Source organism: Symsagittifera roscoffensis, chromosome 3 (assembly GCF_963678635.1).
Source record: "Symsagittifera roscoffensis chromosome 3, txSymRosc1.1, whole genome shotgun sequence".
NCBI lineage: Eukaryota > Metazoa > Xenacoelomorpha > Acoela > Convolutidae > Symsagittifera > Symsagittifera roscoffensis.
In genome coordinates this window covers 74,387,166-74,413,614 of record NC_087064.1, presented here as the reverse complement: position 1 = coordinate 74,413,614, position 26,449 = coordinate 74,387,166, and the positions used below count along the sequence as shown (strand labels likewise).

The 26,449-nt window shown below is 32.7% G+C and overlaps 1 protein-coding gene across 1 annotated transcript in view; it reads left to right on the top strand.

Annotated features, from left to right (window-relative positions):
* Window positions 1-26,449, top strand: part of LOC134842510 (uncharacterized) — a 56,929-nt gene continuing 30,480 nt past the window's right edge. Inside the window, exon 1 of the mRNA XM_063858891.1 lies at window positions 1-28. The gene's annotated coding sequence lies outside the window, so the exon portion shown is untranslated. The remainder of the gene's footprint in view (window positions 29-26,449) is intronic.

The following is a 26,449-nucleotide window of genomic DNA, read 5'->3' as shown; positions in this document are numbered from 1 at the left end:
TCCCTCTCATCTCGCTTGTTACTCAAAGGTAATTTTTGTTATACCATACATTAAAAACACTTTGCGTCCATTCTTTTGTTTCAACCTATTAAACAATCATTTTTAGGCCATAAATTCGAGCTCCTTGGGTTGTCTGCGAAAATGTTTCAACAACAAGAACACCTCTTAATTTAGTTGTTCCGACTTTCGATGAAATTCGGAATATTTATGCTTGGGGTCTTATTGAGTCTTATTTTGGCTATCGAAAAATTTTTTTACTAAAAATTTTCTTATACCCCATTGAAGATTTCGAATTCCTATGTTCGCAAAATGGCCGTGCGCGTGTTTTTTATTATGATACTCAAAGCGCAACGCGATGTATTCAAGCCTGGCAAATTATCCCGCACTACAGAATCAATACCAACAACTATTAGCGATCATTGAGCGGCCGGAACATTCAGGACCGTGCTTTGAAACACTGGCAGTCTTGTTTTTCTTTCTTTTATTCTTCTCATTTACCTGTACATAAAACGCAAAACGAGATTTCCGAAGCAACCGTTCAACTGTTCATGATGTCCGAAGCATTGCACGGTTCACGGTTCAAGTGTTCCGCTTTTTAATTAAAAAAAAACGAAATCAACATTGACACTTATTTTTTGGACTTTAAATTAGTTGACATTGATTTTGCTTTACATTTTGTAAAGTGGAAGGTATGAAACTAAGAAATAATAGTGTTAGTTGTATAAGCCGTGCAACAATTACGCCATTTTGTGGTGAACTTAAAAACAAATTGCTCAAAGTGCAGGCGGTCTGCGCAGTTTTGCTATGATCTTAATGGTTTTGAGCGTTTTTTTTTTAAATTTTGCCTGCTGAACAATTTCTGTGCCGCAAACAGAACAGCTCAAACCAATCAGTTTTTGAGCAGTTTTGAATTAAATTTCAATTTGATTTCAGACGCAGGTATAATTCGTAAATCAGTATAAAAATGATTACGTCAGGAACACTATGCAGGCAGACTTTACCTAGCAAGTAGCACACTGTGTCAGTTCTTTTACAAGTAGAAAAATTTCTCAATATTTTAATTGATTAGTGAAATACAATTAATAGAAATTCCCAATGATTTTTAAATATACCACCCTAAAGTTTGCAAAAAACTTCGAAACACAATATCAGATACTTTCTCTAACTGTTTTGGCATTTAAATGATTTTATGCTTAATATTCCATTACAAGTTTGTTAACAGAAGCAGCATAAACCAGTTTTTAAGCATTCTAGTTTTACCGACAATTAAACTGGTCTTTGACCGTGTAAACGATGATATTTTTAGTCAACATCTAACAAACAATTTGGGAGTTGGTTTTACAGTTGGTGAAACCATTTTTTATTAACCTGATTAAGGACAAGCTCAACACAGTATCAACTTCGTGTTGATCAAAAAAAGGTCGGTAATACGAATAAAAATTTCTTTGAAAAACACTATTCGTGACAACGATCCTACAAAATTACAACTTATGAGATCATTGGTGCTGCATATGGTTTAAGAACTTATACCCGGTTTTTTGTTGAAAAACAAATTGGGCTGGATACATAATTTGTCCATTGAATATCAAAGAAAATTGAAGCAGTCAGTATATTTTACTGGGTCACTTCCATGGGCAACAGAACTTTCACCTAAAATCTTTTTTACCAAATTGCACCAATTTTGGTTTCAGGGAGATGATCATTATTTTATTCTGAGCACACCAATCAACCACTGTTTTGTAATCATCTATAATTTGCTCTTCACTTTCTAATATTTGGTCACATTGTTTTTGATTGAAGAACAAATAATGCAATAAAAAAGCGATTGGGATTGTTGCGTAATATTTTTTTTTCAATTATTTTTTTAGTCAAAAAAGAGTTGATCCTAAAACTGATCCCTGTGGCACACAGTTATCAATATAACGTTTTTCAGTTTTGCTGTCAACCAGCTCAACAAATTACAACCTTTTTTTAGAGCCAAGTCATAGATTTGTCTGTCCTTTACTTCTCATAGAAGTTCTGTTATTCAAAAATAGCTTGAGCAACTGAAAGGTTTTCGCGGAAAAACAAAAACTTCACTAATTACATGTTACGATGATAAATCAAACTGGCCACTTTTTAATGACTTTTTCTGAGACTGTTTAAGTTTTGATTGAAACTGTTTATCAAGTTGATTAGTAGGTCGGTAACTTTTGGGATTGTCCTGATGATTAGACTCGTGAAGAAAAATTACTTTTGCAATTTTACATGAAGTTGAAAAATGGTTTTAGTATACAATCATTATGAACTGACGACATGTATTTTTGAAGAAGTTTATCATTTCAGTGTTTAAAAAAAGACCACACAACTGTCTGTTTTCTAAATTACTAACAATTGTTGAAAAAATTTAGTTCAGTCGCAGCATTAAACGCTCAGCTATCGGAAATTGTTCCGACTTCGAATTTTGATCAGTTTAGAAGTTAGAAAAAAAACCAATGATTTATCAAAACTTGAGAAAAATTCATTCAACTTATCAGCACTTAAAGTTGCAACCATCAAAGCAGGTGGTCTTTAGATTACGTATGGACTGAAAACTTTTTATGTCTCTCAACTATTGATAGTTTTATTGTTGAAGTCAATCGGTTTTCTTTGATTTATAAAATTAATCCCTTTCCGCAAAAAATTCGCCCAGCCCCGTCTTTTTTGCCTTTTTGGATTGACTATTATACTGGTGGTTGTGGGATAACCAGGAGTGGTACAAATATCAATCGGATCCGTATTAGGGAGCCAAGTTCGCATGTTCGCGGAGCCATGTTCATTAGAATTTTAATTAGTGAAGCAACTAAAACTGGTAGCTGATCATGATGACTAAACAATGATCAATTTTTTTTGAAAAACAAACGTTTTTTTGCTTAAAGTATGTATATCGATCTAATTATAGAGACCAACTAATGGAGACCAACTAATTATACCAATGTAGGATTGAACATCAAAAACGAAAGATGACTTTGTGACCCAAGCAGCACTTAGTTATCAATTTTTGATGTTCTTTTCTGAGATTTTTATGCATAATTGTTTTGCCTTGTAAGATCTTTAACCAATGCTTTAAAAAAACATCTTTAATTTAAAATTCACCCAACAACCCAGTTTTTTAATCAATTAATTAGCTGATTTTTAAACTGATTCAATAGATTTTTGTCAGTGTTCAATTTACGAAAAAGTTTTCATTGTGTTTCACAATTTCATTGTGTTTCCACCAGGCAAATTGCGGAGAAGGATGATAATTATCACGCTTTAATTGTAAAACAAGATTCTAAAGTTTTAATTTTTCATAGTCTTATTGGTGCCTCTAGCCATTTTTTGACAAATTGCCGTGTGCCATTGAATCGTCGAAATCCTTTTTATCCGTAAAATACAAGAAATAACACAATTGTGTCCAGAAATTGAAATCTGTGCCTAGCTCATACGCGTGAACTTTTTCAATTCATTGCTATATGCATACAATATCACTTCTCGATCACCATTTGTAAGATTCCCTTTAGAAAAAAATGGGTTTCTCGTTTCTAGGATTTCATTTTTCCGTTTTTGTATTGAAATTGGATGAACTTAGCTATAAATGGAGGTGGATAGGTTTGTGGATAGGGCTAAGCTCATTACACGCAACGAAATCAGCAGACGTAATTTTCACGTCTATAGTTTGCTTGATAGAATCCGAAGTACACTTCTGTTAGACAGTAACGCAGATTCTGAAAAACAAACACATCTTTGAGCGGGAAAGCTTGAATTTTGTTGGAGTGAAAGCGAAAGATTTTTGCCTACTTTAACAATTTACAGTTTCGTTTATTTTTTATAGTTGGTTACACAAAATAGACAGATGATGACAAAAAAAGGCCACAAAATGACAAGACATCTCGAATGATAGCGTGGCTTTGAGATTTTCCATTCTTTCTCCTTATGTGACTGACATCCTTTTTTAGTGAATTTTTAATTGAAACTTTTTCGTGAACTGTTTCGGAAACTGTCCCCAGCGAGCAATTCAAGATGCAAAGTTTTTTAGTCACGCAACAGTCTGTGAAGTAAGCCGTCCAAAAGTGCTTTGAAAATGTTTCTGAGCCAGATGAATGCGGGTTAACGTACCTTATTAAAATAACCTACAACATTTTTCCGAAAATTGGTGAGAGAAGCATTGATAAAAACAAAAAAAAACAAGACGAAACAATATAAAATTTACTAAACAAGCTTTCCATATTATCTATCAGAAAACCTTCACTCTAATAATTACCATCAACTACCTTCATTTTTGGTGTTTCATTATGTTTCAGCCTGGCAAAGTGCGAATGAGAATGATTGTTATCACGCTTTAAATGTAAAACAAGACTCTGAGTTTTTCAATTTTTCATAGTTTTTTTGGTTGACAAAATGCCATATGCTATTGAACCCTCAAAATCCTTTTTAACCGTTAAAATATTAGAAATAACACTATCAGTTCCACAAACTGAAGTCTAATCACTGCTCTCATGTGTGAACTTTCTTAATTGTCTGCTATATGCATAAGATATCAATTCTCTATCGTCATTTGAAAAATTGCCTTTAGAAAAAATTTGTTTCTCGTTTCTAGCATTTCAGTTATCCGTTTTTTTAAGCGAAATTGATAGAACTTAGCTATAAATGGAGGTGGCTCATCTGGGTTGTGAAAGGGCTAAGCTCATTACACGCAACATGATCAGCAGACGTTATTATCACGTTTATAGTTTGCTTGACAGAATCCGAAGTACATTTTTCGTTAGACAGTAACGCAGACTCCGAAAAACAATAGTATCTTTGAGATGGAAAGCTTGACCTTTATTGCAGTGAAAGCGAAAGATTGTTGCCTACTTTTACATTTTACAATTTCGTTTTTTTTTATCAATGGTTGCAACAAAAAGACAGATGATGACAAAATTGACCACAAAATGACACGACATCTCGAATAATAGCGTGGCTTTGATATTTTTCAATCTTTCTCCTAAAGTGACTAACATCGTTTTATTGAACATTTTATTGAAAATTTTTTGTTCCTGTTTCGGAAAACTGTCCCCAGCTAGCAATTCAAGATGATGCAAAGTTTTTTAGTAACGCAACAGTCTGTAAAATAAGCCGTCCAAATGCACTTTGAAAAGACTTCTGACCCAGATGAATGCGTGTTAACGTACCTTATTAAATTAATATACAACTTTTTACCGGAAATTGGTGAGAGATGCTTTGATAAAGATGAAAATAATACAATGATTTCTTTTGTTTTTCCGAACACGACAAAACAATAAAAAAAAATTTATCGTTGGTAACAAAAAATAGACAGATGACAACAAAAATGGCCAAAAAATGACAAGACATCTCGAACGATAGCGTGACTTTGAGATTCTTCATTCTTTCTTCTTATGCGACTGACATCGTATTATTGAATTTTTTATTGAAAAATTTTTGTTCCTGTTTCGGAAGCTGTCCCCAGCGAGCAATTCAAGATGCAAAGTTTTTTAGTCACGCAACAGTCTGTGAAGTAAGCCGTCCAAATTTGCTTTGAAAAGGTTTCTGAGGCAAAACTATTTAGTAACCCAACAGTGTTAAATAAGTTGTTCAAATGCGCTTTGAATTGATTTCTGAGCCAGATGAATGCGTGTTAACGCACCTTATTAAAATAACATACAACATTTTTCCGAAAATTGGTGGGAGGAGCTTTGATAAAAACAATAATAAAACAATGATTTCTTTATGTTTTTCCGAACACGACGAAAAATATAAAATTTACTGAACAAGCCCTCCATATTATCTATCAGAAAACCTTCATTCTACTAATTACCAACAACTACCTTCATTTTTAGTATTTCATCATGCTTCCGCCTGGCAAAGTGCGAATGAGGATGATTGTTATCACGCTTTATTTGTAAAACAAGATTCTGAATTTTTCAATTTTTCATAGTTTTATTGGTTGACAAAATGCCGTATACTATTGAACCCTCAAAATTGTTTTTAACCGTTGAAATATTAGAAATAAAACTATCGGGTCCACAAACTGAAGTCTAAGCCCTGCTCTCATGTGTGATCTTTTTTAATTGGTTGCTATATGCATAAGATATCAATTCTCAATCGTCATTTGAGAAAATCCCTTTAGAAAAAATTGGTTTCTCGTTTCTAGGATTTCAGTTATCCGTTGTTGTAACGAAATTGATAGAAAGTAGCTATAAATGGAGGTGGCTCATCTGGGTTGTGGATAGGGCTAAGCTCATTACACGCAACATGATAAGCAGACGTTATTTTCACGTTTATAGTTTGCTTGACAGAATCCGAAGTACATTTTTTGTTAGACAGACACGCAGATTCTGAAAAACAAACACATCTTTGTGGTGGAAAGCTTGAATTTTGTTGGAGTGAAAGCGAAAGATTGTTGCCTACTTTTACAATTTACAGTTTCGTTTATTTTTTATCGTTGGTTCCACAAAATAGACAGATGATGACAAAGAAAGGCCATAAAATGACAAGACATCTCGACATCCGTTGTTGTAACGAAATTGATAGAAATTAGCTATAAATGGAGGTGGCTCATCTAGGTTGTGGATAGGGCTAAGCTCATTACACGCAACATGATCAGCAGACGTTATTTTCACGTTTATAGTTTGCTTGACAGAATCCGAAATACATTTTTTGTTAGACAGTAGCGCAGACTCCGAAAAACAAATACATCTTTGAGGTGGAAAGCTTGAATTTTGTTGCAGTGAAAGCGAAAAATTGTTGCCTACTTTTACATTTTACTATTTCGTTTATATTTTATCAATGATTGCAACAAAAAGACAGATGATGACAAAATTGACCACAAAATGACACGACATCTCGAATGGTAGCGTGGCTTTGAGTATTTTCATTCTTTCTCCTAAAGTGACTAAAATCGTTTTATTGAACTTTTTATTGAAAATTTTTTGTTCCTGTTTTGGAAAACTGACCCCAGCTAGAAATTCAAGATGCAAAGTTTTTTTAGTAAAGCATCAGTCTGTGAAGTAAGCCGTCCATATGCACTTTGAAAAGACTTCTGACCCAGATGAATGCGTGTTAACGAACTTATTAATTTAATATACAACTTTTACCAAAAATTGGTGAGAGAAGCTTTATAAAGACGAAAATAAAACAATGATTTCTTTTGTTTTTCCGAACACGACAAAACAATATAAATTTTAATGAACAAGCCCTCAATTTTATCTATCAGAAAACCTTCAGTCTACTAGTTTTCAACAGCTACCTTCATTTTTGGTATTTCATCATTTTTCCGCCTGGCAAATTGCTGATAAGGATTATGATTATCACGCTTTTTTTGTAAAACAAAATTTTGAATTTTTAATATTTCATCGTCTTATTGGTGCTTTTAGCAAATTTTTGGCAAAGTGCCGTCTGCTATTGAGTAGTCACAATCCTTTTTATTCGTAAAGATATAAGAAATAACACTATCGAGTCCACAAATTGAAGTCTGTGCGTAGCTCATACGCGTGAACTTTTTCAATTCATTGCTATATGCATAAAATATCTCTTCTCGGTCACCATTTGTAAGATGCCCTTTAGAAAAAAATGGGTTTCTCTTTTCTAAGATTTCATTTTCAGTTTATGTAACGAAATTGGACGAATTAGCTATATATGGAGGTGGCTCATCCGAGTTGTGGATAGGGCTAAGCTCATTACATGCAGCAAGTTCAGCAGACGTAATTTTCACGTCTATAGTTTGTTTGATAGAATCCGAAGTAAACTTTCGTTAGACAGTAGCGCAGTTTCTGAAAAACAATAGTACCATTTGAGGTGCAAAAGTTGAATTTTGTTGCAGTGAAAACGAAAGATTGTTTTCTAATTTACAATTTACATTTTTGTTCATATTTTATCCAATTTTACACTAAAATAGACAGATGATGACAAAAAGATGACAAAATTGATAATAACATGACACGACATTTCGAATGATAGCGACGCTTTGAGACTTTTTATTCTTTCCTTTAACGTGACTGAGATGGTTTTTTTGATTTTTTTCATTGAAAACTTTTCGTTTCTGTTTCAGAAAAATGCCCCAGCTAGCAATTCAAGATGCAAAACTATTTAGTAACCCAACAGTGTTAAATAAGTTGTTCAAATGCGCTTTGAATTGATTTCTGAGCCAGATGAATGTGGGTTAACGTACCTTATTAAAATAATAAACCGCTTGAAAAAAATGGTCAGAAAATAAAACAGCGAATTTTCTTGTTTGATGAAAATAAAACAGCGAAGTTTTTTTTTGAACACGACAAAACGACATAGATTTTACTGAAAAAGCCCTCTATTTTACCTATCAAAAAACCTTCATCCTCCTAATTACCAATAAAACTACTTGTCATTCAAACACACTAACTACTAAATGGGTTGGTTTGAGGGAAAATTTTCGGCGAGCTTTTTGAACAGTTTTTTAATTGAGGCCAAAAATTATATGGAGCAGATTTTCAGAAACAAGGCAAAGAATTAATTTTTTTTATTTTCCACATTTTTTTCAAAAGTTTAGTTTTACCTGAAGTAGTAATTTTTGTCTTAATTTTACGGCAGTTTTAGAAATTTTGTCTTAAAATGAAGAGCATACGTTACACAGCATGAAGTGACTTATCGGAAAAGTGTTTGAGTGTAAATATGAGGTATAAAAACGTTTAAAATGAGATGATTAGTGAAGAGAAAAATGTCAAAAAATAACAGTATTAGCTTCTATTTTATTTCTACGTGTTTTGAGCAATAACTCTGTCGAAAACACAGAAAAAGTGAATTGACAATTAGGTACTAGTTTTTAATCTCTTTTTTAAGACCATCCCACTTGTTACTAAATTATCAAAATTAGCATACCTACGTGGGATTATTCTCAAGTTAAAATGACATTATAATACGCTTTCAGGTATTCAGAAGCAAACTAACAGAGGGGTTCTTTTTTTAACTTGACCTCAATGACCGAAGACGTCGAAAACTGAAAATCAGGTGACAATTCTTTTCTTATTAGCTTTCAAGTTGCCGTTGTGAGGATCTTACTTGCTCTAGGATATATTTAGCCTTTCAGTTTTTTCTACTTCTTGAATGAAATTGATCTAGAAAGTTGACATTTTGGTTCATTTTGCTCGTTTTTTTTTGTAAAATTTAAGTGAATTTGATTAAAACATTCCCCAATTTGTTTCCATTTTTGGCACAAATGGGTCAACGTGTTTTTTGATAAATCATTTAGTATAACTAACTTGGTATTTATAAATTAAGAAGGTTTTATAAAAATTTATTTTGAATATATTTGAACTCCTTGAACTTTGTAGCAGCAGTTGCGATTCCTAGATTTCAATTTCTGATGCCGACTTACGAATTAATTTCACTCGATCCTGACTTTCAGATCAGACGGATACAAGAATTGATGAGATTTTTAATCCTTTTTAAAGCTATTTTTTGGATGCGGCTTTGCAACTTCTGCATCGCTTCAATCTTTTTGGCAACTCAAAATTAATATTCTAGTCATCTCAACCTTTTATACGTCATTTTTCATACAACACATGCGACCAAAAAGTAATTTAAAATGTCTTATATATTTGCATGCTAGTTCCAATTGCTTTTTGTGCCGAAGGGTAAGTTCTGTTTTTTTTACGTCCGCTTATTCAAAACTTGCAGAGATAAGAATTTAGATAATTTTTTTTCAGGTTTCTTTTTCGAAAAAAATTCTGGGGTCTACAAGATTCTCTGGTTTAATTTGAGTCGACCAATCGCAAGCGAAAGTCTAAAAAATATGGTGGTGTTCGAGTTATGCAAATTCGGAATTAGTTTTTGTGCTTTAATCCGCCCGTTTTCATTCCCAATTTGTATTTCCTTTGATGCGATTAGACTTGGTGGCCTGTCGTCTAATTAAAGGGGCAGGGGGTAAATTTGCCTACGGTGACTACGGCGGTGCACGTGGGGCTATTATAAATGTTTTGTTATGACTATAAACTGTCATGCCTTTAGTTTAGTATTATAATAACTTCCCTATTCTAATCCCTACTGTTTTTTGCCCTGCTCCCACCCGCAATTTTTCTCTACATTTTTCATTATTTCGTTTCGCAGGCTATTTGCGTTTATGGAACCCAACCGAAATTACACGAAATTAAACCAGAATTTATATTTCCTGTTTTTAATATCGACTGTGTTTTGATGAATCGTAAAAATTGACAGCACTGATTGACATTTATGAACGGAAGGATTAAATCAATCTCACGTAAGATGGATTCATAGCCAAACGCAGGAAGTTGAACACACTGAGATATAAATTCCCCTTCTCTCAAATAATTTTTCAAAATTATTTTCTGATTGCAACGAACTCAAAAAAACTTCTTCAGACTTCGTGGCCGACAACCGACTAATTAAATTAGACTAGAAAATTTTGAAGGATTTTGTGGAAAAGTTTGTATAAAAATTGCGATTCCTCATTTGTCTGGCGGCAAAAGGACGAAAATTCTCATCATTGATAATCAGACATCAAACAGAAACCAATGTTAATTGATTCGAATTATAGCTATTTTGTTATCGAATAAACTTTCTTTCTTGTTGAGGTTTGTGCATAGAATTTTTTCAATTTCTGACGTCAATAAAAAATCAATTTAGTTTAAGGAATACGCGTGACTTGAACTCCAAAATGCTTTGAAAAACAGAAGCAGCACTCTCAGAAAAAACGCTTTTTCCTTGATTTCCAATTTACACTGTTACTTGTTCTTACTCAAGTTCCTGTTCTTCGATATTTACAGAAAAAACTCAAAACGTGAGTGCAGAAAAAAAACTTGACACGGCTCAATTATTTTTCAAACTACTGTTATGAAAAAATTCTACTGAAAAACAGTTTTGAGCAACAGAAACAAACGGTAAGCAGACTGATTTACATTCATGCAAACGGAACGCAGTTTTTTATTTTTCATCACAAAAGACCTGCCTGTTTCCGGGCTATGACCCCGTCATCATTCCAAAGAAGGTTCAATTTTGCGGCAGTAATTTCATAGAAGCCCGAAGACAACTTAAATATGCGGATCTAAACTAATTAGTTCTTTTCCAAGTTGGTAGTAACACTTACCATGGGCTGAATTGGGTGTATTTTCTGTTCGGTTGAACTATTTAAATTATGCAGCGATCACATTTTGAATCAGAACTTGCAAACTTATTTGCGTTTTTCTCGGAATTGGAACCTGATCTAAACTACATTTTATGATTGGATAATTTAGATATTTTACCAATGTAAAGTATTTAATATTAACCAATCATGATCCATCTAACTAACAACCCACTTATTTGTAAGTGCTGAAGTTACTTGTAATTTCAGCACCAGAGAGATTTGAATTTAACTTAGAAATTAGTTGGACTCTCCCGAGCACTTCAGCAGCCGCAATAAACCAGTATACCCTAGATCTATTGAGCCTAGCAGAGACTAGTTAAACAACCTGAGACTAGATAGTATAAGAGTAAGATTAGGATCGGTATTAGACTAAGAAGTTGCACGAATCTATCCGGCCGAAAATAAGATAGCGTGACGAGCAGACGGTGTACCCTATCCGAAATTACTCTATGAGTTAACCAAACTCGGTCCTAACTCATCTGGTGCGACCATAAGTCTCGAACAAGACCTTAATAGCTTAGAATTAACCAAAATAGATTAGAAATTAGACAAAAACATTTAAAAAATGTTATACGACAATAATTTAATCGAAATGTCTCTACGACTCAATAGATCAGAGCCAATATTCCGAACCATAACAGAACTACCCGGAATTGGAAGAAGACCTCGAACCAGAGACGACATACGACAAAGTAGAAACTTGCCATATAGCTATATGATAGTTAGGCAAAAACCAGAACAAACTTTTATATTTAGAATACTACTAGCAATGAATTTAGATTTTCATTTGCAAACATCAGGCGCTAAACAAAATTATTAATATACAATAACGATTGATAAAAAGATCTAAGATCGTTTTCCTAAAACTCTGCAGTAATATACAAAACATGTTTGAAAAATATTTATTGAAAAATAAAAATAAAAATTAGTAGCATGACAATAAATGGTTAGTAATCATAAATCATCCTGTTGTTCCAGCTCCATCATCTAAAACATAACAGCAATCATAAACCCACTAATATCATCAAAACACTAAATCTTTCCTTTACACACATTTAAAATTTTATTAAAACTTAAATTCACTTAATTTTAAAACCAGATCATCAAGGCTTATCCTTGGATCTTAAATCATTTTCTACTTAATTAAATTTCAAATTTGATCATCAAGGCTTATCCTTGGATCAAACAGAACAACTTTGTTCTCCCCCACCCACTTAATTAGTGTCTAACGACCTCAAACGTCGATTCACTACCCAACCCTTTCTAAAGACCTAAGACTAATAGAAATTTTTAAACAAAACTAATCATTCAAATTAGGATAAACAGTGAAGAACTTCGGTTATTCATCCTTCACTTGACCCCCCCTCTTACCAGACCCACGATAAATCTTAGACTTAGTAAGTTTAAAATAGTATCTAACGAACTACTCGCGTTCTAATTATACCTGAACCTTGTGGATCGATTTACTATTCTCCAACCCTTGAACACAATCACTACCCCTAAGTAAGATTAAGTAAGTTAACACCTTAACTTATACTAGCCACGAGAAAGTAAAAAATCATTCTTCGGAATCGATATACTTTTCTCTCCAACCCTGAACAAACAGACCCAGGTTAAGCTAACCAAAAAATCGTAAGAACTAACAGTTTAAGAAAAATAGAAACCATTTAACAACCTTTTGCATCCGTCACCCTAAACCTTATGTCATTTAAAAACCTAGGAAATAAACAAACAATCGTTTTACACAATTGTGAAATAGATAACAAAAAATACGACCTTGTAATCACACCTCATACACAAACAGTTGGATACATTCGAACAAAACGACAAACACTAAAAAGAAAAATAATAACGAAACAAAGACAAATAACACGAAAAAGATTTTCAAAAAATCGAAACGCATTTTCAGAATCAGAAACTAACAGTTTAGACGAACTTTACAAACTAAAAGAATCAATAGATAAAAATTGCCCACTTCACGATCAATTATATTTTTCTGACTCAGAAACAACTTCAAATTCATCAAAAAGAGGAAAAAGAAGAATAAAAAAGCAGTATAAACACAAACCAGTACATTTATACAATTGGAATCAACCAATTCGACACATTAATAATTACATATTAACAGTCATCGAACGAAAAAATGAGCTCAACGCACACCCCAGGTGAAGAAAGCCCAGATGATGATGAAATCTTTCCTTTTATAGTAGATGCAACCACTGATAGAGGACAGCATATATTTTGCAAAAATTTACTATTAAATTTATTTGAACCCGGAATCAGTCCATGTAAAACAGAGTTCCCAGATGTAAAAATCAAAAGACAAATCATAGACCACTACTTAAAAGATATATGCAACATAACACAACAGTATGGAATCTACTCCATAGAATTCACCTCACCAAACCATAATAATAGAAAATATACAATTCAAACAGACGATCTTGATTTAGAATTTTCAAAAGTTTTTTCAGAATATATAAAAAGCATCCAATATCATAACTCACAAAGAGCAAACTCCATATTCACCAATGAAGTTTTCGCAATAATATATAGTTATATTTCGATATTAGAAAACGAAATCCCAATAACAAATGTCTCACCGACAGAAACATCTAAACATTTGAAAGTACGACATGAAATCACACTACTCTCTAGTTATCTAAACATCATTAAAGAAAATTTCACGAAAGACGACGTTTCACAACATACAAAACACGATCTACAAAAAATTTTGGCATGGTTCATAATAGATTATTTCACACACAATATTGATTTAATTGCACAAGCAAGAAAAAATTTTAGACCCCAAAACTCGAACGATGATACCGCTATCACAGAACAATCAGATTATGTTTGGGACCCCGAATGGTCTCATCCCGCATTTATAAGCTTCCCACAATCAATCTCAAGTCAAGCAATAAGTACGATATCTTACATAAGAGATTATGTAAAAGTAATACCATTAACCATTGATGCAACACCATTAAACTATAATACATTTTTGCCCGATACACAAAATAATAGTTTAAACTCTACAGTTATACACAATGAAAACCTCAATGGAACTAGGAATCTTACTCAACAAGATATCCAGACACCATCACACTTCATAAATGAAGAAATTGTACACACAACAACTACACAACGAAGTATTTCACCAATACGCCCAAATTTAACAACACCAAGAAATACAAATCCTTCACAAACACAGGTAACCTTACAATCAACCGTTAAACCTTCGGTTGCTCCTAAATATTCACATATGGATTACCAAACATACAGACCCATGACAATACCATCAAAAACACGCAAAACATTCACTAGAAACAACTTTGCAGACCATAATTATAATTATACACATCCATCAAAAACATATAACCAACCACAAAGAAATTTTAACCAATATACAAGATCTCGAAATTGGGATAACCCAATGACCCAACCTAATTCAATAAATTTCCAAACAAATCCTCCACAGGATCACAGTGAAAATTACCCATTTTTTCAACAAAATAAAAATAAAAAACAGACATCTTATCAAATGGATTATTTATCCTCAGATGATGATTTCTTACAACCAGATATATTTGCACCAAATACTCAAGAATATCGTAGACAAGGAATACAGAGAACACGTACAAATCATAGAAATTTTTCTCCACAACCAATAGATGCACAACATCAACAACCAATTCAACAACAAAATCTAATTAATACACAATCTTTTCAACCAATTCAACAACAAAATCCAATGACTGCACACTCGTATCAAGCATCACAAATGCAAAATGAAATACCACTCCCATATTATCTCCAACAACATGAAATAACAAGAAACCAACTTTCAAATTTTTCTCAAATGCCAAATGCAGCAGAATCATTACAAATGACAATGAATCCATACCTTATGGGTGGATCATCAATAACATCAAACAAACCTTTAATGGTTTTCACAGGAACAGACCCTGAATACTCTGTAGAAGATTATTTAAATGCAGTAACAGCAAACCTGATTTTAAATATTGGACCTGAACCAATTAATACGCCACTACATCAAAATTGGATACATCGACGCACAGCGTTAATACAAACAACCTTAGATGGCGCAGCCCAAAAATGGTTTTCAGTACTACCTCTAGAAATAAAATCAAACTGGAAAAGGTTTACACAGGAATTTTCAAAAATGTTTGACTCCGAAAGAAACAAACAACAACAAAGAGTTTTATGTAATGAAATTCGCAGATTACCAAACGAAACCATCAAGCAAATAGCAGTACGAATCGAAACACTAGTTCGAAAAGCATATTCATTAAATACACACGACTATAAAAACACAAAGATGACAGAAATCTTAATGATGACCTTAACACCACAATTAAGGAAAATAGCAATAAAAAAGAGAGCATCCCATCCTTCTTCAATTCGAGAACCCGATTTAGATTTTCGAAAACTAGTAGACAAATTAGAACAAGCAGAAATCACGATGAAACTAGAAGAAACGGAAAATCTAAAATTACAATACGTTAACAGAATTGAAACGACTCCCACTAATATTAATAATATACAGGAATCAGAGACAGACCTTGTTGAAAAAATCACTGAAATACTCAATATTTACGAAAAGAACCCAAACTTTAAAGGCAAACCATCTTTCAAAAAATGGTGTAATTATTGCCGACGATACGGACATAGTATTTCCGAATGTAGACAAAAACAGCAAGACAATCAAAATAAACCTCAAAAATATAAAGAACCAAATAAATCATTCTATCAATACATGAAAAAAGATCAAAATCTACCGAACAAAACAGTCTACAGCAACAACAGTTCAGGAAAACCACTCCCGAACAATACAAATTATACAAGAAATCAATCACCATATAACTCAAGTTATAGAGGAAGATCACCAGAACGAAGAAACACGAACAATTAATCACAAAATCACTACAATAGACCAAATAGTCGAAATAACTACTCCAGATCAAATTCAAATACACAACGATTTGTTTCTAGATCTAATTCCCAATCAAGAAATAACTACTATCCAAACAACCAATCACGAAATTCATCATACAATAGGAATAGAAACTACTCCTATAATCGAAATAGAAGTTATTCAAACAACCGAAACCAGAATTACCCGAACAATCAATCAAGGAATAACTCATATAATAGATCGAACTTTAACAGACCAAACAATAATTACCAAAACAGATCGCGAAATAATTCACAGAATCGACACTCAAGTTATAATAATCGTTATAGAAATTATTCCCAATCACCACACCGGAATAATAATAACTATAATAATTCTAATAATCGCCACAGAAGTAGTACACCTAAACATCAAAGACAAATCAATCAAGTACAATCTAATCCAGAAACAACATCAGACCCTCCAGGTATTGATGACACAGTAACTGATACGTTACAACTCAATCAAATAAACTGTACATCATCAGATTCAGAAAGTGATACTGAAAACACTCTTTCTATCAATATGATAAAAGTCGAAAATGACTATGAATCTGTCATATATGAACAACCCTTTTCATCACACATATATGAAAATCAATCAGAATTTCTTCAAAATTATTACACTACACCCATAAATTCCACACCAACGACGCAAGAAACAAATGAGATTAACACTACAAATCAAACCAATAAAAATACCAAAACAAAATGCTTGAATACAAACCACATTTATCAAAATATACAAAAAGAACAACCCAAAGAAAAAATTTGGACAATACCATTTCTCTTAGAAAGCCCAAGAAATAAAGAATTTCAACCACCAGACCTTGAAATAGATTTTTTAATTGATTCAGGAGCAGAATCAAACATAATAAACATCCCCACATGGAATGAAATAAAAACTTTACACCCAAAGCTAACACCTCTTGAAACCTCCAGTAAGTTAGCAACAGCACAAGGATCAACATTGATAAACTACGGAAAAATCCAATTATTTCTCCTCCCCACCAGAACAATGGAGCAAAGCAAAATTTTAAATAAGCCATTTAAACAAATATTCCATATCACTGACATTAAATATAATATCATTGGAATACCATTTATTTCGAAGTATATACCAACAATTAACATACTAAATAGTAAAATATTAATCAAAGATAAATATACAAAAACAAAAGAAACATCCTTAACATTTTTTCAAAGATTAAATAAACAACCACCATTCTTTTCAAAATTCTACCCGATATTTAACCAACAAAGGAAACACCTAAAACCACTATCAGGAAATATCTATAATTTTTCAATCAAACAAGTTCACCAATATGATAAAGAACAAAACAAACAAAAATTTTATATGTCAGAATTTGAATTCAAACCTATTCACAAATTTTTCAAAATCACAATCTCATCCATAAAATATTTGAAAAATTCGAATTCCGATATCATTTCCTTACATGTCTATAACAACACACCTTACCAAGTAACATTACCTTTAGGACTTTTAGGATATTGTGAAACCAACGCTACAATATCACCAATACACGAAAAAGCCTATCGCGTAAATAATATACTCCAATTACTAGATATTTGCCAATCTACAATTCTTAATGAAGAATTATCTATAAATAATATAATAAGTAACGAAAACAGAAATACGGATTATTTCACAAAAACTCCATATTTCAAACCTACATTCAACATAAGTAACTACATAGAGGACCAACAAAAATTTTTAACAATGTTTAATTTCCAACATTCACAAATAACACAAGACGAATTCGAAAAATTAGCCAAACAGCTAATTAAATATTCATCAGTCTATGCAACATCAAAATTCGATGTTGGAAAAATCAGTTCATCACTACATCTCCCGTTAAAACCAGACGCAGTTTTCAAAAAACAGAGAGCAAGTAAAGTACCAATTCACTTACATGATAAAGTGAACAGATTACTCGACATTTTAGAACAATACAACATTATATCACCAGTAAACAAAGAAGAACAACCAAAAGGCAACACATTTATCAACCCTGTTATCATTCTAGCTAAAGGAGAATCATTAAAAATCGTTCTCGATGCTAGATACCTCAATTCACTTATAGATGAATCAAAATGTAATTGGCCCATTGAACCAATACAAGTTATTTTAACAAAAATAAACGGCAAATACTTTACAACCGCCGATATGAATAGTGCATACAATCAAATGCCACTAGATGAACAATCACGACGTTTAACACAATTTGTTATCGGAAACCAACAATATGAATTCAACCGCTTATTCTATGGAATATCCATAGGACCAGCAGCATTTTCAGCTTTTATGAGCAAAATTTTTAGACCACTAATACTCAAGAAAAACGCAATCACCTATTTAGACGATGTTTTTATGCAATCACAAACAAAAGACGAGATGTTCAATGTTTTAGAAAAATATCACCAAATACTTCAGAACGAAAATCTGAAGGCCGCCCCCGATAAATCACACTTCTTTTTGACAAGAGTTAAATTCTTAGGACATAATATAGAAAGAAAAACAATCACTCCATTGAAATCACGCATTGACGCTATTCAAAAACTTCAACCACCAACAAATAAAAAGAAAATCCAAGAATTTCTTGGAATGTTAAACTTTTTAAGTAAATATGTTTATAAAATGCAATTATATCTACGACCATTTTATAACATCCTTAGACAACAAAATAATTTTGAATGGAACACAGAACATCAAACACGATTTGAAGAAATAAAGAAACTTTTAACTGAACAAATTTCAAACACAATTCCAGATTCAAATCAACCATTTTATGCAATGTGCGATGCTTCGAACTTTGGCATCGGTGCAGCACTATTACAATCACATAATGGTACAAATAAAATGAACCTCATATCAGCAAATTCTCGATTATTCACTCAAGCAGAGCTACGACTCTCAACTCTAATGAGAGAATGTACAGCCATAATATATACACTGACAGAATATGAATTTCTGATACTTGGATCAAAACATCCAACAGTTCTATTCACAGACCATAAACCAATCATCTTTCTCTTTACACAAAAATCTAACCCAAACCACCGAGTTTACAGATTTCAACTAATTCTAATGAAATTTCCAAACTTACATATAGTTTGGACTGCAGGAAAAAATCTTGCATTACCAGACACCTTAAGTCGAAATACACCACCTGAATTACTTACACGAAAAACAACAGTTGAAATACCCAAAAACATAAAATTCTACCTTGCAGAAAACGAAACATCACACCGATTGGAATGCAAATATGCAGTAAAAACTGATATTGAACAATCACAAATAAATAGTTTACAACATTTCCCACTTTATTTAGATTGTCAAAATAATCATTATGAAGTTGATCTACTTGGAACATCAACTTTCAAACCAATCCCATATTCTCAATGGATAAGAAATAACACCCAACAAAAACGAACAAAACAACACCCGCCTAAAAAAGACCATTTTCCACTAATTGAAAAAGAAGATTTAACTGATAAAATAAATTTATCAGGACCACAAACAAATGATTCAAAATACACAATAAATCAAGTTTTTGACCTTCACGACCCACTTGATACAATACCCTTATCTAAATTCGAAATTGAAAACATTTTTCTCCCTCCAACAGAAACGATTACAATTTCAACACTGAAACAATATCAAAATCTTGACCCGATAATTAGACAACTAAAATCATGGCACAAATATAAAACTAAACCTGTCAAGGCAGATTCAACCATTCTTGGAAACAAAACACTCCTCCGATACTTTCGCAAATTTAACAACACAACAATTAACGAAAATACAGACCTTTTAGAGTATAACCTGAATGAATCTACAGTTCCCTGTCTCCCTTTAAGTATGATTCTTATAGCTTTTAATATTTCACATACACAAAATATTAAAGGACACTCTGGATCAGAAAAAACATATTCAAATTTTATACAAAATTTTTACTTCCCAAATGCACCAATTTGAATAAAAGTACTATGCAATGAGTGTATAGTATGTCAACTAAATAAACCTTACCCAAATCAAAAACAAATAGCACAAAAACAAGATTTTAAAGGACAAAGTTTGTACTTTAATCATCGTATCTCATTTGATACCAAAGGACCAATTTCACCCTCATCCGAAGGAAACTCCTACATTATGGTAATTGTTGACGCATTTACACATTATGTAGCACTTAACCCAGTACCACATTGTAACGCTTATTACGCTTACACAACACTCTATGAACACTGGATAGCAAAATTCGGACTACCAGAAATTTTAGTTACAGACAACGGTACAGAATTCATAAATAATGAAATTATCACACTATGTCATTTATATAACATTAAACACAAACCACGTACATCTCATGCACCTTGGACAAACGGCTTAGTCGAAGGTATGAACCGTTCATTACAAGAATATCTTAGATGTATCATAAACGGAAATGATACAAAATATACCGAATGGTCAGCAGATGTAAAATTATTTCCCTTAGCATATAATTCACAAATTACGACAACTTTAGGAATGTCACCATACGAAATGGTTTTTAACCAAAAGCCACGCAAACCAATAATGTTTACAGCAAATTCTCATAAAAACGCACAAGGTTATTGTCAACCAAATAAAGACTCAATTTGTTATAACCTACCTTTACATACACACGATGAAGATCATTTTCATCACCCACAAATTCTTAAACTAGCCTCCGGTACACACACCGAATGGATTCTAAATAGAGATAAAAAACACAATGAAATTTATCAAAAAATAACAAAAAAGTTATTACAAAGACAAAACATTAATGAACAAATCAATTCACGTTTTACACCAGCCTCCGATTTAAAAATTGGAACATTTGTTTTAATACCTAATTTTAATACTCAAAAAGGAATTTCTAAAAAATTACAACCCCTTCGAAAAGGACCATACCAAATAATTGCAAAACCCACTGATGTCACATATAAAATTACCGACTCGAACAAAAAAGAAATCGTTCAACATCGAAACAACCTATTACCTTATTACCCAAAAGAATACGCACTCCGTGAATTAACTCAATTATATTCTTTCACAGGATTAAAAATCATTCAAAATGAACCACATCTGAAAAACACAGAACAAAATGATAACCCCACCGAAAATCAAAACACAAAACCAATCGCCACCAAAAACAATACACAAAACCATAAAGAATCCCCAAAACAAAGAAAAAATAGAAAAATGACCGAACAAATAATACCCCAAGAACAAATCGACAAATCAGAAAATAGAAAAACAACAAGACTCCGAAATCAACCACGTAAAAACTATAAAATATTCATCCCCCAATCTAAAATTTTAAAGAAAGTGGAATTTCAAAAGTAATTTTAACATTATACTTCACTATCTTGAAACCTTCGAAACATTTTTCATTTACATTTTTCAAAATAACATGCTGACAAGTACGTAATAATTCTAGTTCAAAATAGACCAATAGGATTCATCCAATCCGTCACTTTCTCTAACTCAAACTAAGACCAATTAGACGAATCATATAGAACTCCAGGCACATCTATAACTATAACTTTACGACCTCCAGGCCAAAAATAAGCAAACCACTCCAACTTGACAACTAAAATAAATATCACCATAATACCGTACCCCTCCCTTATCTAATAACCCAAAGATCAACAATATTTCCCCAACTCAGACCACGAATACCCCCAAAGCAAATTTGTTAACTTAGCCTAAAGTAACAAAATGAACATTTTAATTAGCCTAAAGTATAAAAATCTCACCATACCCCGGATCATTTGACAAACAAAAATAAAGAAAAAGACGACCTCCCAATCACCATGAAAATTGCCCCCAACAATTTTTTACAAAACTCAACCCACTTGTCAAAAAACTAATAAATAATCCGACCACACTAGAAAATCGCCTCAAACAGCAAAAAATATTCGACCAAGAGATCATTTCTTAAATGCTCTTCTCTCAATCAGTTACTCAAATACTCATAAATTTTAAACATTTTTTTACAATACTTGAAACCTTTATAATATTTCTTTTTCATATACTTGAATCTTTTCTAATAATCCTAATCATTTTTTGTAACATTTTTTTAATTTTCTACACTATACTCGAACTATTCCTCCAACTTTCCAAAACCCTTGATTACATCCACAGGTACGATTCATATAACTTGTCTAAATGATACGAACAATTTTCAGCAGAACTGATATTTTTTTATTGTTTGTAATTTTCATAACATTTTTATCATCCCTCATTTTGACAATATGTAAATGTATAAAGAAAGCAATCTTCACATTTGCCCTAGCAACAATCCTTCTAATTCTTTTTTTGGAAGAATATTATAATAAACATAAACCTTCCCACTAAAGTAACAATTCAAAAATCCATCAAAAATTGCTACCCAACAGTCACAAAGTCAGTCTTCACCGACAACATCCCAAGATAACCAAACACCACCTTCAATTACTCAAAATCCTCAAACATCTACACGAATTTCTTTTCAAGACAATCCATACACTTTTGAAGAACGACATGCTCGTTTATCAGAACCACTAGAACCAGTTCAACGACAAGCACCTCTAAGCGAACCAACATATAACCTATACCCAACACTACCACAAGAACTAAGTAGAATAAGAAATCCTAGTCAAAACCAAAATACAGTCGAAATAAATAGACAAATTATACATCCTCGACGAAACAGAAATTTTCAAACTCCCCGAGTTCATTTTGATATACCTCAATCCCCATCACAAAACACTCCAGAAAACCCCATTGGTATATTACCAGAAACCCCTACGCTTCTTTCACAACGTAGCACCTCAAGCCTACCATCAGATTACTTAGGTTCAACACCAACATCTGAACAAATACGTGAAAATCCCTTTAACCCCCCAAACCAGGCATCACGACTACCATATTGGACAACACATTCATTTACACAAGGTGAATTAAATTTAGTCAATAATCCAATAGATATTTCTACGGATACAACAACATCCTCATCACTACCAGAAACATTATCACTACCATCAACACCATCAATAAGCCACATTTCACCACCACCTTTTAACTTAAATTTTCCAAATAATCTCGACGCCAGATATCGAGAACAATCATCAATAAATATTCCTTTAAGACTAGATTGGAATACATTTACAGCACCTCCACCATTATTTGGACAACATCAAGAAAGTAACCGCCTTCATAACTGGGCACTTAATAGATTACAATATCGCCAAGATATTCACAACGATATCCGTGATCACAATATTCAAATACTCCAACAAAACAGTTTACAATTAAAGTTTGAAATCACAGTTAAGTTAAATAATATTACCCAACATCCCTACCCATTAAATCCACCTAACATAACAGCTCAATCACTACCACCACCGTTTATAACTACTGAAGTAATATACAAATACGACAGATATACCAAAAACACAATTGGCTACATTACATTTTATAATCCATACTCAGGATTATCATACACATGTATATTCTAAAATTATTAATTTTTCTCCAACTCCTTTTTCTAGTAATCTCAAATCAAAACATAAACCCTTCCCCTCGTACAGGACCACAAGATTTATTAGTAACACATTACGATTGTGAAGAAAATGAACAAAAAACACTACATAAATATGCAATAAATCAAGTATCACAATGTGAAACAGAACCACAAGCTATAGAAACCACAGATGTAATAGCAACACTCTATTCAAAAGCCCGAGCAACAACAATTACAGGTTATAAATTCACAGCAACATTTTCCGAAAAGAAAGTACATTGTTCACAAGTCTCGAACGGAAACAAAAACCGACTTGACCATGAATCATTCTATCAGAGTAATATAGAACGTCTTTTACATCTCAATCCCGACGATTGTAAAAGTGAATTACTTAGACTAAACATCACACAAAATAAAAACTCCGCAAGAAAGTTAGTTAATTTTCAAGTTTTTTCAGACTCTGTACATCAATCACAACTTGAAAGACACCAAGGACATATAAAACTAGACGAAAAATACCCATATAACGGCGCACACGGACGATTAACCTATGACCTACACGATAAACATTGGATACCACACATTGGTATAAATGACCCATCAAACTGCAAAGCAGACACAAAAAATAAAGGATACCAAGAAATAATGTTTTTTGATTGGAAAATACAACTCGAAAAAATACAACTAACACGAGATTTATCAGATAATACAATGATCTATCAAGGAATCCGATTACCTTGTAAAAATGATCAAGGTTATTGCGACCCTACAACGAGAACACAAGCAACCATTGTTTGGTTCCCCGAAGATACATGTACAACATTTCAAGTAGCAAAAATACACGCTCGTATGATAAAATTTCACGAAAAATATTTTATACAATCAATTCCATATGAACAAGTCCATCCATCACGAAAACTAAGTTCTAATTTTAGAAACATAGACAATATAGAAAATAAATTGACACGTTTTCAAATATATCAAGAAACAGAACTTGCATGTAAATACAGGAATCCACTTCACAGAACACAATACTCTGAAATATTAGTTGAATACGAAAAAGGATTCGACATGACCACTGGAAAAGTAAAAATCGACCCATATGCCACAGGTCATCCTCCAAACGAAGGAACATCCTATATACCAGTTAATTTTGAAAAAAGCAACGGACAACCTGGTGGACATCTAAAACCCCGTGACACCAGAAGCACACGCTTACAAGAATTATCACTAATGAATACTACATATTTCGGTAATATCCACTATGATATTCATTTAGATATGAAACTAGATTATACAATTAGCCGAATTTTTCAAGAAATGTCACTCTCCGAATTAGAAACACTACATCAACTATGCGAATTAGAACGAACACAAATATTACAATCACTTGCACTAGCAGTATTAAAAATACCCTATGCAGGATACTTATTATCTGGAAATAGATCAAATTTTTTAGACTATGAAGGAAACATCTTATGGTTTTATACTTGTACTAAAAAAGTATCACCACTATACGTTTTTGAAGATAAACGATGTTATAAAAGAATCCCTATCTTTTATAAGAATAAAGTACATTTCGTGGATACACTTTCACGAAGAACCTATTTCTGGGATACCGCAGTCCCATGTGGATCAGAAAACAGCCACAATGTAGTACAACTAAACCCTGATGAAAATAAATATTATCTTCTCACTCCATATCCCACATTAATGCAATCACTCAAAAAATTTTCACCAGAAAGCATTCGCGCTATTGCTCGAAACCCAAATATAGACTTACAATCAATAGGAATCTATTCAAAATCAGATATTCAACATCACATTAGAACACAACAATTCCAAGAATTATTAACACAAATGGACACTATACAAAGACAATCAATAGACCAAAATTTACGCAAACTTGCAGAAACCGCAGGATTTGCCGATATCTACACGCAAGACTATAGCGGATATTTTAAAGACATTAAAGATTATATATATCTAAACGGTGAAAAATACCGTCCCCAAGATATATCACCAATTAACATTTTTAGCTTTGTTACACTCAAAAATGAGATCCTCGATTTTCTAGGATGGCCCTACTACATCTTAGAAAAATTGACTATTTTATACGCAATGTTCAACTTTATTGGATTTCTTTTCTCACTTTTAAAAGGAATCTACAACACATGTGCTATACACACACAAGTAAACAGACAAGCAAGCGTAGCACGCATACTCTTTGCAGGATTTTTTGGAATCTTTTCTACATCTATAAACAAAATTCTTTCAGACGCACAAATAAAAGAATATAACACAAAAATAGCAACACGACAAAATACATACGACGAAGAACATAACAATGTAGACATAACGCCAACGGCACCACAATTACCACCCCTACCAAATAACCATCCACTATCCCTAGTCCCACGAAATTTTCGAAATTTAGCCATCACACATAATCCAAATTTTCGACTCACCACATCACAAAGTCCCATCCAACATATAATGACACACCAGTCACAAGATCATAATACCTATGAACAAATTATTGAACAACCCCATACCACCGCTTTTCAGTCTCAAAATAATCATTCTTTTAGCCCACGATGAGCCGCCAACTTGGATCACTACACCGATCAAATTCCCACCCAACCAATCTTACCTCTCCAATCCCAATAATACCACTTTTTGCTTTTCCGCCACCCGATTTTCCATCTAGTAATGTAACATCAGGCATGAATTCCGACACTAATTCACACATCTCAGTTTTATATTCCATCTCACAACTCAATAACCCGAATATTGAAACCCCCGATGA